Raw genomic sequence first — 12327 nt, forward strand, 5'->3', positions numbered from 1 at the left:
AACTTTATAGAGAAATGTTTCAAAAGAAAACCTAAGGACAATGTTCTCTCTTTTTTAACAGCTTAACAATACCACTACTTTGATTTGCTTTTCCTAATTCTATGTACAACTAACATCTTTAAAGCTTAATAACAGTTCTCATTACATTTATCTCTTCACACACCCTTTTGTGGAAAGGAGGAAGGTGAGGATTATCTCTGGAGGAGAAAAGGAAGATGAGGGAGAATCACCCGTAACAGTCATGGAGCAATAGAAAAGGAGCAGAAATGTAGCAATAGAAATGAAAAGTAGCATATGGCTTCCATTCCTACTTTAAGCACTGTCTGGGCCCAGCTCCACGGATATTTCCTAATTCATCCATAAATAATAATAACTTTGCCTTCTTCTTTCTAGTTCTTGTACCTCTTTTCACAATTTCCTTCTTCGATTGGTTTCTGTTATAAATACTCAAAAGTATTTTATATAAATTACTCAAAAATAGGGTTTTTTACTAGCCATGACAAGGATGAATCAGTGAACTGATGGGCAAGAGACCCAGGAACACTGAGATGCTATTAGTTTGCGTATGATGTGCTGATGAAACCCAGGAGGAAAATTAAGGAAATGGAGAGGAAGGGACATAACTGAGAAATATTTTAGATATTTCTCTGCAAATAGTTAAAAGAAAAAAAAGAAGAAAAAGCTTCAAGCCTTCCCTGCAGCAAGAAGTTCTCATTGTTACTATGTTTAATAAAGGCTGAAATTGATTGTAATTCATTCATCTAAAAACAGGTGAGAAAAAGAGACATTAATTAGACATCATGGTGTGTAGTTCTAAAACTGTGGTTTCAGGATAAATTAAGAAACATTTTCACTTTCTTAGACATTAAATGATTTCACACTCTAGCTATATTTGAAATCTCTTATGATAATTAACAGTATTCTTTTACATTTTTTCCAAAGTAATTTTACATAGATTACTTCATAAGGTTTGCATGAGAGAGGAAATATAGAAATGCATTTAGTTGGTGTAGCACCTAAATTATCTTATTTGATAGTCATAGTCCTAACATACAGTTCCTTTGAACTCATTCTTTTTTTTCCTTTCCAAGATTTTATTTAAATTCAAGTTAGTTAACATATAGTGTAGTATTGGTTGCAGGAGTACAATTTAGTGATTCATCATTTACATACAACACCCCATGCTCATCACAATTGCCTTCCTTAATACCCATCACCGATTTAGCCCATCCCCCCACCCTCCTTCCCTCCATCAACCCTCAGTTTGTTCTCTATAGGTAAGAGTCTCTTATGGTTTGCCTCCCTCTCTGTTTTTATCTTATTTTATTTTTCCTTCCCTTCCCCTACGTTCATCTCTTTTGTTTCTTAAATGCCACATATGAGTGAAATCATTCTATTCATTCACTAAAAAAATTTACCTATACTTTTCTAGATGCAATATACTGCTCATACTTTATTTGCTAACCTGTCCATCTGGAGGATTTCTAATTCATCCTTCAAAACTTGGTTACTCCAAGGAGTAGCCTTTGTTTGCTGGCTGTGTATGTTTGTGTATGTGTGTGGGGGCGGGGGTAGGTGGAAGTCATCAAGAGGGCAGAAATTGGCAGTGTTTCCTTTCTTTGGTCCCATGAGGTCAACTAGTAGACTTTGGCCTCTATGGATCATCACTTGCAATAACCGAGGTCTCTTAGTGAGCCAAATACACAGTCAGAGGTAGAAAAGTCACAGCAAAAAAAGGAGAGCAACTTTTATAGATTTCAGTTTAGTTGAGGGTCCCAACTTAGATACGTGTAACACATAGCTATGCAGACATGTAATGGCCAATGACCTGATAATTTTTTAAATATTTTACAAATATATACTACATTTAATTTTACTTAAATTTAATTACAGCAAAGAACCTGTAGTAAATCTGAAAGATATACCTGAACTTTCATATTTTTCAACACAATAGATGTTAGTTCTTACAAGTTGTTTCTAAAGTTATGATTTACAGCTTGAGTTTTGTTGTGGTTGTTTAAAGTGCATATTTCTTCAACAGCTTTTTTTCCAGGGAGTAAAACTGAGTCAGATATCAAAGAAAATTTTAAAGAATAACTTTAGAAACGTACATTTACTTTCAGGACATTTTTCCAAAAGAAATTGATTGAGAAAGATTGATCTTCAAACTCAATTTCCTATAAAAGAGATAAATGATGTTCTGAGTAAAACAAACAAGACCTAATTAGAGATTGTATCTATTATAAATCCAAATGACCGCTCATTAATTCAAGTATCTGTCAGACTTTTCGAAATTACCTGACCAGTAAGGTTTGGGTTTCTTGTTCAGGACATTCTGAGTCATATACTTCCATCAAATGCTCATACCGAGGGCACATTTTACTATGCTTCTTATCTGAACCATGAACTTACACACTTTTTCTTTCCTTTTTAAAGTTTTTAATTCCCTACCTCTCATCTTATTGACAGAAAAGGCATCTTTTTCCTCTGTTCATCATTAATTATGATCATCTTAATCATAAAATTTGTGTAATGGTAGCAGTTTTATTCTTGAGGGTATTCTCTTTTTTTTAAATTTTATTTATTTGTTGAGAGAGAGAGAGAGACTCAGAGTGTGCAAGTGGGGGAGGGGCAAAGAGAGAGGGAAAGAGAGAGAATCCCAAACAGGCCCTGCACTGTCAGCACAGAACCTGAGACAGACAAAACCCAAATGTGAGTTCGTTCACGATCTGCATTGAAATCAAGAGTCAGACGCTCAACCAATAGAGCCACCCAGGCGCCCTGAGAATATTCTTTACAGAGCTTACTGAATTTTGGTTCTAATTTGTACTGATTAATTTGTAAATTTACATCTGAACCAATTTCATTTGTAAATCATGAATGTTAGTCTAACAGCCATCCCTCTCCCATGTGACTCAAAGGGTCATTTTCTGTTTTGTCTTTCTAAAACCTTCTTAAAGATTTATTGTTGTAGAATTGATATACGGAAAATCTTCACATATTTACTGTGAACACACTTATGGAACTTTCTGCTTTGTTTAAAACAATCCTGATAATCTTATTCTCCTTGCCAGTGACTGGTTTAGGAATATACATAGACACAATTCTGGCCATTGAAAAATGAGTAAATATGCAAAAGGCACATTTTTATTTTTGTTCACTGATGAAAAGTAGACAGAAAGAGCAAAAAGAGGGGAAGAGACACTTTTTTCTTTTCTTTTCTCTTTTCTTTTCTTTTCTTTTCTTTTTTTCTTTTCTTTTCTTTTTCAATTGGACTTACATCTAAATGTGATACCTGAACGGCTTTGTCCAGCTAGTGATTGGGCACAGGGGAGCTTTACAGAAGGTGGCAGAGTAGAAAGTTGAAAAGAAATTGGATCCTTGGTGACAGAATTGAACCAATGAATTAATCAACCCTGGAGACTCACTAACTCAAAATGTTCTGATTTTTGAAATAATATTTTTTTTTTTACTGTTTAAACCAGTTGAGTTAGGGCTTTCTACTATTGGTAGCTGAAAAAATTCTAATAAGCTGATAACTCAGAATTTCTTTCCATCAGAATCTTAGGTTTGTTCCCTGATTCTTTGTCTCTCACATCCTACTTTTCTTTTTTAATTCCTTTTTGGTTTTGCTTAAGTTTCTCTTCCAATATGTTGTCTGTCTGAAAGCGTGTGTTACCTGTGAATCCTGAGTCATTGTATGCTTGAAAATACATCATATCTATATCTATATCTATATCTATTTTTTACTTCAGTTCTGATTGATATTTAGACACAATATTCTGTTTTAAAGTCATTTTCCTGCAAAACTTTGAAGGTAATGCATTGACCTTTAGCTTCCAGTGTGGCTAGTAAGAAATCTCATGCAAGTTTGGTTTACATTCATGTGTAGGTAAGCTGTGTTTTTCTCTGAAAAATTTTAGGATTTTTTTTCCCCTCTCAAATCTTAGAGTTTTGAGGTTTCACAAAACAGTTCTTGTGTTTTGTTTTTTTTTTATATTGTTCCTTTGTACCCAAGAATCTCTTTTTATCTAATAGCAGAGATATTCAGCTCATAGAAATTTTTTACTATTTCTTTGATTATTTTCTCACATTTGCTACCAGAAGTCTGACTAGATAGATGAACCTGCCTTCCACATCTTTTAATGCTCTCATTCTCTCTTTTATTCTCTTTTGTCACTTTTGTTTCCTTATTTCTTTTACTTCTCTATGTCCATCTTTTTACACTGAGTTCCTCAACTCTTTCTTTCAAATTAAAAATCATAATTTTATACCAATAATACAAAACCAACAGACACAGTGCTTACCTATGTGGTGGGTACATAGATGAGCTTACAGAATTCTCACAACCCCAACTGGTAGATGCTAATATCCTTCTGGTTTTACAGGTAAAGAAAGCAAAGTAGAGAGCTTAAGGAGTTGCTCAGTGTTGCACAGCTGCTAACTTGTAAAATCTGGATCAAACCAGAGATTGTGACTCTGAACTTTGAACTTTTAGCATGTATTCTATACTAGTTCACTATTTGCCAGCAAAGAGGTTGTACAGAGATGTAGAGATCATTGCCCAAGAGATCAGGAAGACACAGCACTTGGTTGTCTCACCACTTCCTCCCGGAGGCTTGCCTGAAGCTCGGGGGTCAATGCTGTTCATGTGGATCGAGAAGGCTGCGACTAGAATCTAAGATTGTAGCGATTGCCTTTTATATCATTAGGCTGAGGTAAGAGCCATCACAACACTCCACAGTTTCTCTACTAACATATTTACAACTTGTTGTATCATGTTGTGTTTCTCTAAATTCTTTCCCTTACTATCATCAGGCTAGGACATTGCTGACGATATGTTTACCTCACCTCTTTTATTTGCTTTGCTTTGCTTTGCTTCTTCTTTTTCCTTTTTAAGTCCTAACTCAGACTTTCTAGGAAGCAGCTCTATTCTCTGTGATAACTTTTTCCTATATGTATTTTGGATGGGAGTCAACAACAACCCATCTGTTTTCTAGCTTTCAGACATTCTCCAAATTATCCTGGACATTTCAGGCAGTCTTTCTTATTGCCAGGGCTGTTAAAGATTTATTAATTTTTGTACAGTTGTATTGTCACTTTGGTTGTAGCAGTGGAAGGTTGGGGGTGGGGAATGGATATGCTCACTTGCTCATCTCCAAACAAATGCATGGCAGTCTGAATTCTTTCACTTCCTGAAATACTCATCCAAAGATTCATCCATTTTCCCCAAAAGACATTTTGGCCCATAGACTTTGGATTAAGAAAAATATTTCCAGGAACCCTCTTCTGACATTACTTCTAGGAGACAAGTAGAAAACTGTACAAACCCTGCACAAAACCAGCTCGTAAGCTATTGGAGTACATACTCCAGTTGATTATATCCACCTCCGTTGGATATACTGTCCAATTTTCAGAGTGTAATTTGGAATACAGAAGTTTTATCATTCTACTTTTGAGTGAAGGGAAGATAAACCTAGTGTTTGGTTTAAAATATGATTGCATTTGGCAGCAGACATATAGTTGAAAATCATTTTTTTTAATATTTGGCCATTTTACAAATGGCATAATTAGTCTTTATTAATTCAGGCAGCACATGTAGAACTATGATTCATCCGTTCCTTATATAGGCAAAAAAGATCAAATTCGGTAAATGAAAAACCTGAACCATCAACAACAAAAAGCCCCAGTATGTGTCATTAAAATCAACACTGACTTTGACTTATTATTACTGGAACTCTCACCACAATCTATGGCACATTCGTAATAAATTACATTTTCCCCAGCATGTCAAATCCTTCAATTTAGTTTTGGCATTTAATCTACTGGAAAAGCCATTTACTTCTCTTTCTATGTGTGCCCCTGAAGCCATAGACATTATCCTTTAAGTAACTTTCCTGTGAATCCAAATTAAAGATATAGTTAAGCATATTTAGATCATTTCATTTGAAATGTTCCCAGACGCTCTGCTTTGAATGATAATCAAACTCGATGGAGGAAGATCTTGGATGACAGTTGGGGATGGTAGCGGGTAACAGAGATTCCTGTTTACTTGCCCTAAGGATGCGAAGGAAATTTTTCACAAGCAGTCCTCCTCAATGTCGACTGCACATATTGGCCAAAGGGAGCTGTCACCTGAATTAATAGCTGGAATTTTGTTAGACCGGGAGCGCATTGCTGTTGCCGCCTGTTGCCAGAATGCAGCTACTCTGACACCCAGAATTCTTTGTTTGCCAGATCCCAAATTGTAAGTGATGCCACATGGTATATGTTTTTTATTGTTTCTCCTTGGTGGAGCACAGGTAATTTAGGCATCCAGAAATGAGAATGAATTGTCTGCTCCATTAGTGGTCTCCACTGGTTCAGTGCCAATGACATTTAGGTTCAGGCACAGTTATCTCCTTTGTCCTCTGATCTAGCCATCTCTAGTGCTCAAAAGAGCCAGGCTTCAACATGAATCAAAACAGTGAATCAAAATATAAAGCGACTGCTGCAATAATCTTAATAACAAAAAATAATAACACTGTCACTTTACGCTTCATCTGTTCGCTCTGCTCTTTAAAATATGAACTTCTTATGGCTTCATTTCCCCCAAATGTCACTCTTTAATCTTTTTTTATTCCTCATGTTAAAATAATATAATATCCAATATGGCAATCTTCATCACGGGATTTGTTTATTTATTTTATTTTTTTTATTTTGTGGCCTCGTCAAATGCATTTCTTCAGTTTCTTTTCTCAGACTGATGGCAAGTCATTTTCTCTGCAGCATAAAGACAGTTTAAGAACTTACACACAGAGTTAATTTCTAGAACTATGGACCACATTTAGATTGGAGCTACCTTAATATTCCATGATGATGTTTGTGTTCTGTATGCATATTTCCTTTGCCTATGCTTATCTATTGCTACCCTAGCCTTAGAATTACATTGTATTTTACCAAAGCCTGTGTGATATTTTGTGCAGAGGCTCATACCTATTCATTATTGTCCCCATAAGTATTAATTCTTTATATCTGTGCAGAAAGAATGTGGGGGAATTGGAGATAATTATTTTTTTCACTAATGGATTGCCTGCTTTTACTGGTACAAACTATTTGGGTAACAAAACTATTAGAACTAAAATCACTTTTTGCCTTAATTTTAGTACTATAAATAGAATACCTGTCGGAATTCTGTTGGCAACACTTTTATCTTAATAAATACTGAGAAAAATGACTACAGAAAACATAAATGTAATCATAATGTTAATAATGGCAATAAACATATACATTGAAGTTTGGGCAACATAGGTGCTGGGTTTTATAGAAACTTTTGATGGATCATTATTTTTTTTCCCTTCCCACTGGAAAATAAAAGGATAGCAGAAGTGTGGGATACATTTTATTTTCCAGAATGAGCCGGTGTAAGAAACACAAATCTAAGAAAGCAAAATTATGTGATTTCTGAAACCCATGCGATCCGGAACTAAAAGAATGTAGTTGCCCTACTATGCATACATCTTATTTCCTCCAGTTGATCTGGGAGCCAGAGACCATTAGCAGGAATTCATATCTAGTACGTGCTTACAGGGTATAAACATGCTTATTTGTTTATCGGTTGGCTGGTTGAAGCCTTGTTCTAGAAAGGAGTTTTAAAAACTTAAAAAGGCCCAAACGGTGCAATTAGGCAGTGTAAATTGGGAACCAAAGAACAAAGAAAAGTAAGAATTGAGACATAAAATAGGTTCATGTATGCAGTTAAAAATTCATGACGGAATCTACCATAGAGTTGATATCAGTGGGTATATTGCAGTTCCTGGTGATCCTTGGTAGGGGTTTCTGGATAAGAAAAATCTATTCTTTTTCCATACTGAAAATGTAATGTGAAGAAACATTATCTGTTTGTGACTTAAAAATGTTGGATTCAAGTTTCAGTTTAAGTACGCAAAGAAATAGAGAAAATTATAAAGAAATCAGGAAAGCACAGAATTCTTTGTCTCTTTTAAAAAGGCTATTCTTTTCAAACCTGAAATACAAATTTTAGTCCATTGAGATCATGACCCGAGCCCAAATCAAGAGTCAGATGCTTAACCACCTGAACCATCCAGATGCCCACCTTGTATATTTCTAAATGCCTGTATATCTGTCATCTCCCTTAGAAGGTAAGTATTTGTTTTGTTCACTGCTATATTCCAAGCATAGAGATGGTTCTTAATAAATATTTGTTGAATTTTATTACATAAACTGAGGTTTTTAAAAGATTACATTCTTGCTCTAATTCACGAGAGAGTAAGTTGGATAGATCTCCTTGCTCTAAGTCCCTGCAACTTTTTAACTCTTCACGGGACTGTGATTAGTGCTTTAAGAGAGGCACAAATAATGGTGAGAAATTATATTCAGCAGGGGAAAGTCCAGAAATGTTCCATGAAGCATTCCATGACTGACCTTGCAGAATGGGTGGCATTCTAAGCTAAAAGGAGGGCAAAGGACATTCTTTGAAGAAGGACAAGAATGAATAGAGGGATTTGCTCAGGAGATGTGACTGAGGATTGGCTCATAGTCTAGATTGACCATAAGGGGCTTGGAAGACTAATGGGAAATGAGGCACAAATGATCAGCTAAGGCTTACCCTGGGGAGCCTTGAATGTTAGGGTGAAAACTTAGTACTTAATTTAGTAGTCACTGGGAAGACATTTGACATTTGCAAGCAAGGGGATGACATGATTAAAGATAGACTTTAGGAAGATTAATATGTCAGTCGCGAGTAGAATGCATTAGGGCTTGGAAAGGGTAGGTGAGGAGACAGTTAGAAAGCTATTACGGTTGTCCAAGTGAGGAGTAATGAGGGCTTCTGTGAGGACTGTGTAAGTGGGAGTGGAAAGAAGGGAAGTGATAAAGAAGACATTGTGAAGGCAGTGGACACAGAATGAATATAAATTGGCAAGTAATATAAGGGGTACTAGACAAGTAGTTAAACATGGTGACAGAGGTTTTGAGCTGGAGTGACTGAGCAAACAGAATCAGAAGAAACTAATTTAGGAGGATCTGATGTGTTCTCTTTCTAGACGTTACATTTCAGGTACTGAGAAGGTCCAATTGGCAGAAAAGCAGCCCCATCTTTGACCCAGGAGGGTAGCAGTTCTCCCGGAATTCTTCTATCTTCTCATTCATGACTGTAGTGTCCCCTGTAAAAAGCAAAACATGCCGTTTTTTACGTGAGTGTTTCCAAGCCCTGGCGTGACTCACGGGCTACCCAAGATGCAAAAGTCACTTTCTGACATGGAGGGAAATATTTCTAGGGGTTGTTCTTTGTTTAGGCTCTTTTTTCTTCATCAGATGCAGTTGCACATATCAACTCCGAACTCTTTTCCAAACATCGTTTGTTCCTAAGGAATATTAACTCAGCCATAGTTGCCCTCCTCCCTGCCGCTGCCTTTTATTACCTGGTTCCACCTCAACTAGGTCAGGACAGCTCTACAAAAGTGCCTTAATTGCCACAATGATGGGAACTGAATTAATCCATAGCAGATGAACGAGGATAATGAAATCATTTTCTTTTCTCTCAATGGTCTGTGCAGCATCATCTCTTCTGATACACTTCAGTGTCTGACCTTTTAAACTGACAGGATGTTCACTGCTGAGGCTTTTTAAAGACATCTATCTCTCCACAGAAAAATGGAAGCCAGACATCCAAGACCGACTTATATTTGTCTGTGAATCAAGCTGTCATTTTTGTTCTGCCAGAGTCTGTTATCACGTCTGGACAAGTAATTATTCTCTAGGTTAGGTTCTTACAACCTTGAATTTTTAGGAAAGTCCTTGAGACTGAAAGCAGTCACTTTCTTGCAGCTCCAGTCCATGCATATCAGTGAGTTATGTGGTGACTTGGCAGCTATTACTGCTATTAAGCATTTAGTCTATTAAGCACACAATTCTTTTAACTTCGCAAGAGCTTCTAGCCTCCATCTGTTTCGCCCATTTATTAGGATCCCTACTTAGTTCTCCCACTGCATGTAGGCAACTGGCAGTACGCTCCTTGTAAAACAGGTGTAAGCCTGGACAGTGAAGGACACGGATGGGGCAAGAACAATCACAAACTTCTTTATGATTCCTGTACATTCCAGCTGGAATCATGAAATAGAAAAGAAGGCCTCCCAATTAAGTACCTGTTTTTGCTAAACACAAGAGAACCCGTTCCTTGTTGCTGAATGGATTATGACCATGGCACAGTGCGGTGGGACTGGCAGAGGACAGACGGTCCCAGGTTCTTTCACAGAAGTTAGAAACACACCTCAACACTTGGAACGTGAGACCTAATTCAAAATGGTGCAGTTCGTCTAGGTCTCTAAGCGTTCCAAATCAACTCAGAATTCAACGGTTCCCAATGAAAACCTGAGCTCATATTTCAGCGAGAGATTAAATAACAAAGAAAGAGAGCAGCAGCTCCCACAGAATTCTGTTTGAGACGGGGAATTGCTAGAATAAAATTCTCATTACCTACTTCTTTTTGGAAGAGAAACCATTTACAAGCAGTTAGGCAGTGGGTCAGTCGTAGTACGAATTTAAGCTTGGTAGTTTGACAAAGACCTTTTGACTATATTTTGAAAAGGTCTCTTTCCTTTGTCATTCTCATTTATGCTTAGAAAGTCACATTCATGGGCAGAAACTCACGCTACCTTTTCCTGCTCCCCAATCCCAATCACCTTGCTTCTGAGGAGGAGGTCATGATATGTAGGATCTGGCACATTGTCCAAAGTTTAAGTCTTTAAACATTATTAATGATATAAAATCATAGCTCAGCACCTAAAATAAAGATTGTAGGGGACAGGAAGATTGAGTAAGATCAGGTGCTCAGTTTATTTTGCAGATTGATAGGAACAATGAGGAAAGCGAGCTTTCCAACCTTCAAAGAATGACAGGACAGGAACAGGGGGCTGCAAAGATCCCAGTGCACATCCTCATTTCCGAATGATAATGTGACCCTGACCACTCTCCTTTTCTTCATATTATAGGATGAATGACAGCCATTTCCTCTCCTGTCATTTATGCATGAATGGTCCAAAGAATCTTAGTATTATTAGGTAAAACCCTACTAAAACAAAATATGCTTATCACTAGTTTTTCTGCTACAAATAGTAGAAGGATGCTATATTCGAGGAAATCAAATTGCTCCTAGAGAATTGTATTTTCTTCTCTAAAATCTAACTCGCTTTTAAACCCTGGAATTAGATATCTATTATTTATGGGGGTATCCTTAGCTGAATACTTTCAACAGAACAAAGTAAGAATATAGGGCTCTCAATTCATTAAAAATTAGCATGAAACATGATTACTATTATGGCATATCCTTATTAACATAAGCACTTGATTGTAACCATTGAGTGATATCATTGTGACACAGGTACATGCTTATCAATACTTTCTGGTCCCCAAGGAGGCGACACTTGTGTGGCTCTGCTCTGTCTCCTGCCTCTTTACTTAAGACTACATCAAGGACAACTGCCCCTCCCCCCACCCTGCCAGTAGTCCTTGAACTTATAGACAAGTGATTATCAAGGCTTTGCCATTCGTTGGTAAATCAACTGTTGAGTTTGCAGTGTTGAGGGACCCTCGTTATTCCTCATGAATAATTACTGTCTGACCAAAAAGTCCAACAGAAACAAGAAGAAAATTTTGTTTTCCTGCACCATATGATCTGAACAATTTGATGTCTGCAACAATATGAGAAACAATTTTCAGTTGCCTTTTAGGCTTAAATTGTACGACACCAGAAAATAAAATGTTTCTTCTTAATCTTCCTATTTTGTAAGCCCTTAGTTGAAGTTTTTCTAAATATTGGACTCCCAAGGCCTTAATTATTCAGAAAGAAAATTCAATTTCTTCAGGAAATTATCTCCCTCTTGCTTTTAGGAATCTGAGCTTTGCCAAACAGAAACAATAAATAGGAAATAGTGTGTCTTTTTGAAGCGATTGGAAAAACCAGAACGCCATCTTTCAACTTGCCGTGTACATTACCAAGTGGGGACTGTTTTCTACAAAACATTAAAGGATCTTTTCCATGTGTTAGTTGGCTTAATGCTTGGGGGGAAAATCATTGTATTTAGAGAAAAAGTGCATTAATTGAACTCCGCAGCATGTCTAATTCAATCCTCAGGAAAATGCTCTTTCTCTGCAACATGAGCTGGGGGTGCACCAGTTACATATAAGGTGAGTGCAAACAAATGAACATGCACCTTGAGAGACCATATATTGGTTGGTGCTGCACCAATAACAAAATTCTCACATAAGCTTCAGGACAGATTCTCTAATAGGCAACTTCAAAAACTATTTTTTTGGTTAAAGCTGTTT

The sequence above is a fragment of the Neofelis nebulosa genome, chromosome 7, assembly GCF_028018385.1.
Source record: "Neofelis nebulosa isolate mNeoNeb1 chromosome 7, mNeoNeb1.pri, whole genome shotgun sequence".
NCBI lineage: Eukaryota > Metazoa > Chordata > Mammalia > Carnivora > Felidae > Neofelis > Neofelis nebulosa.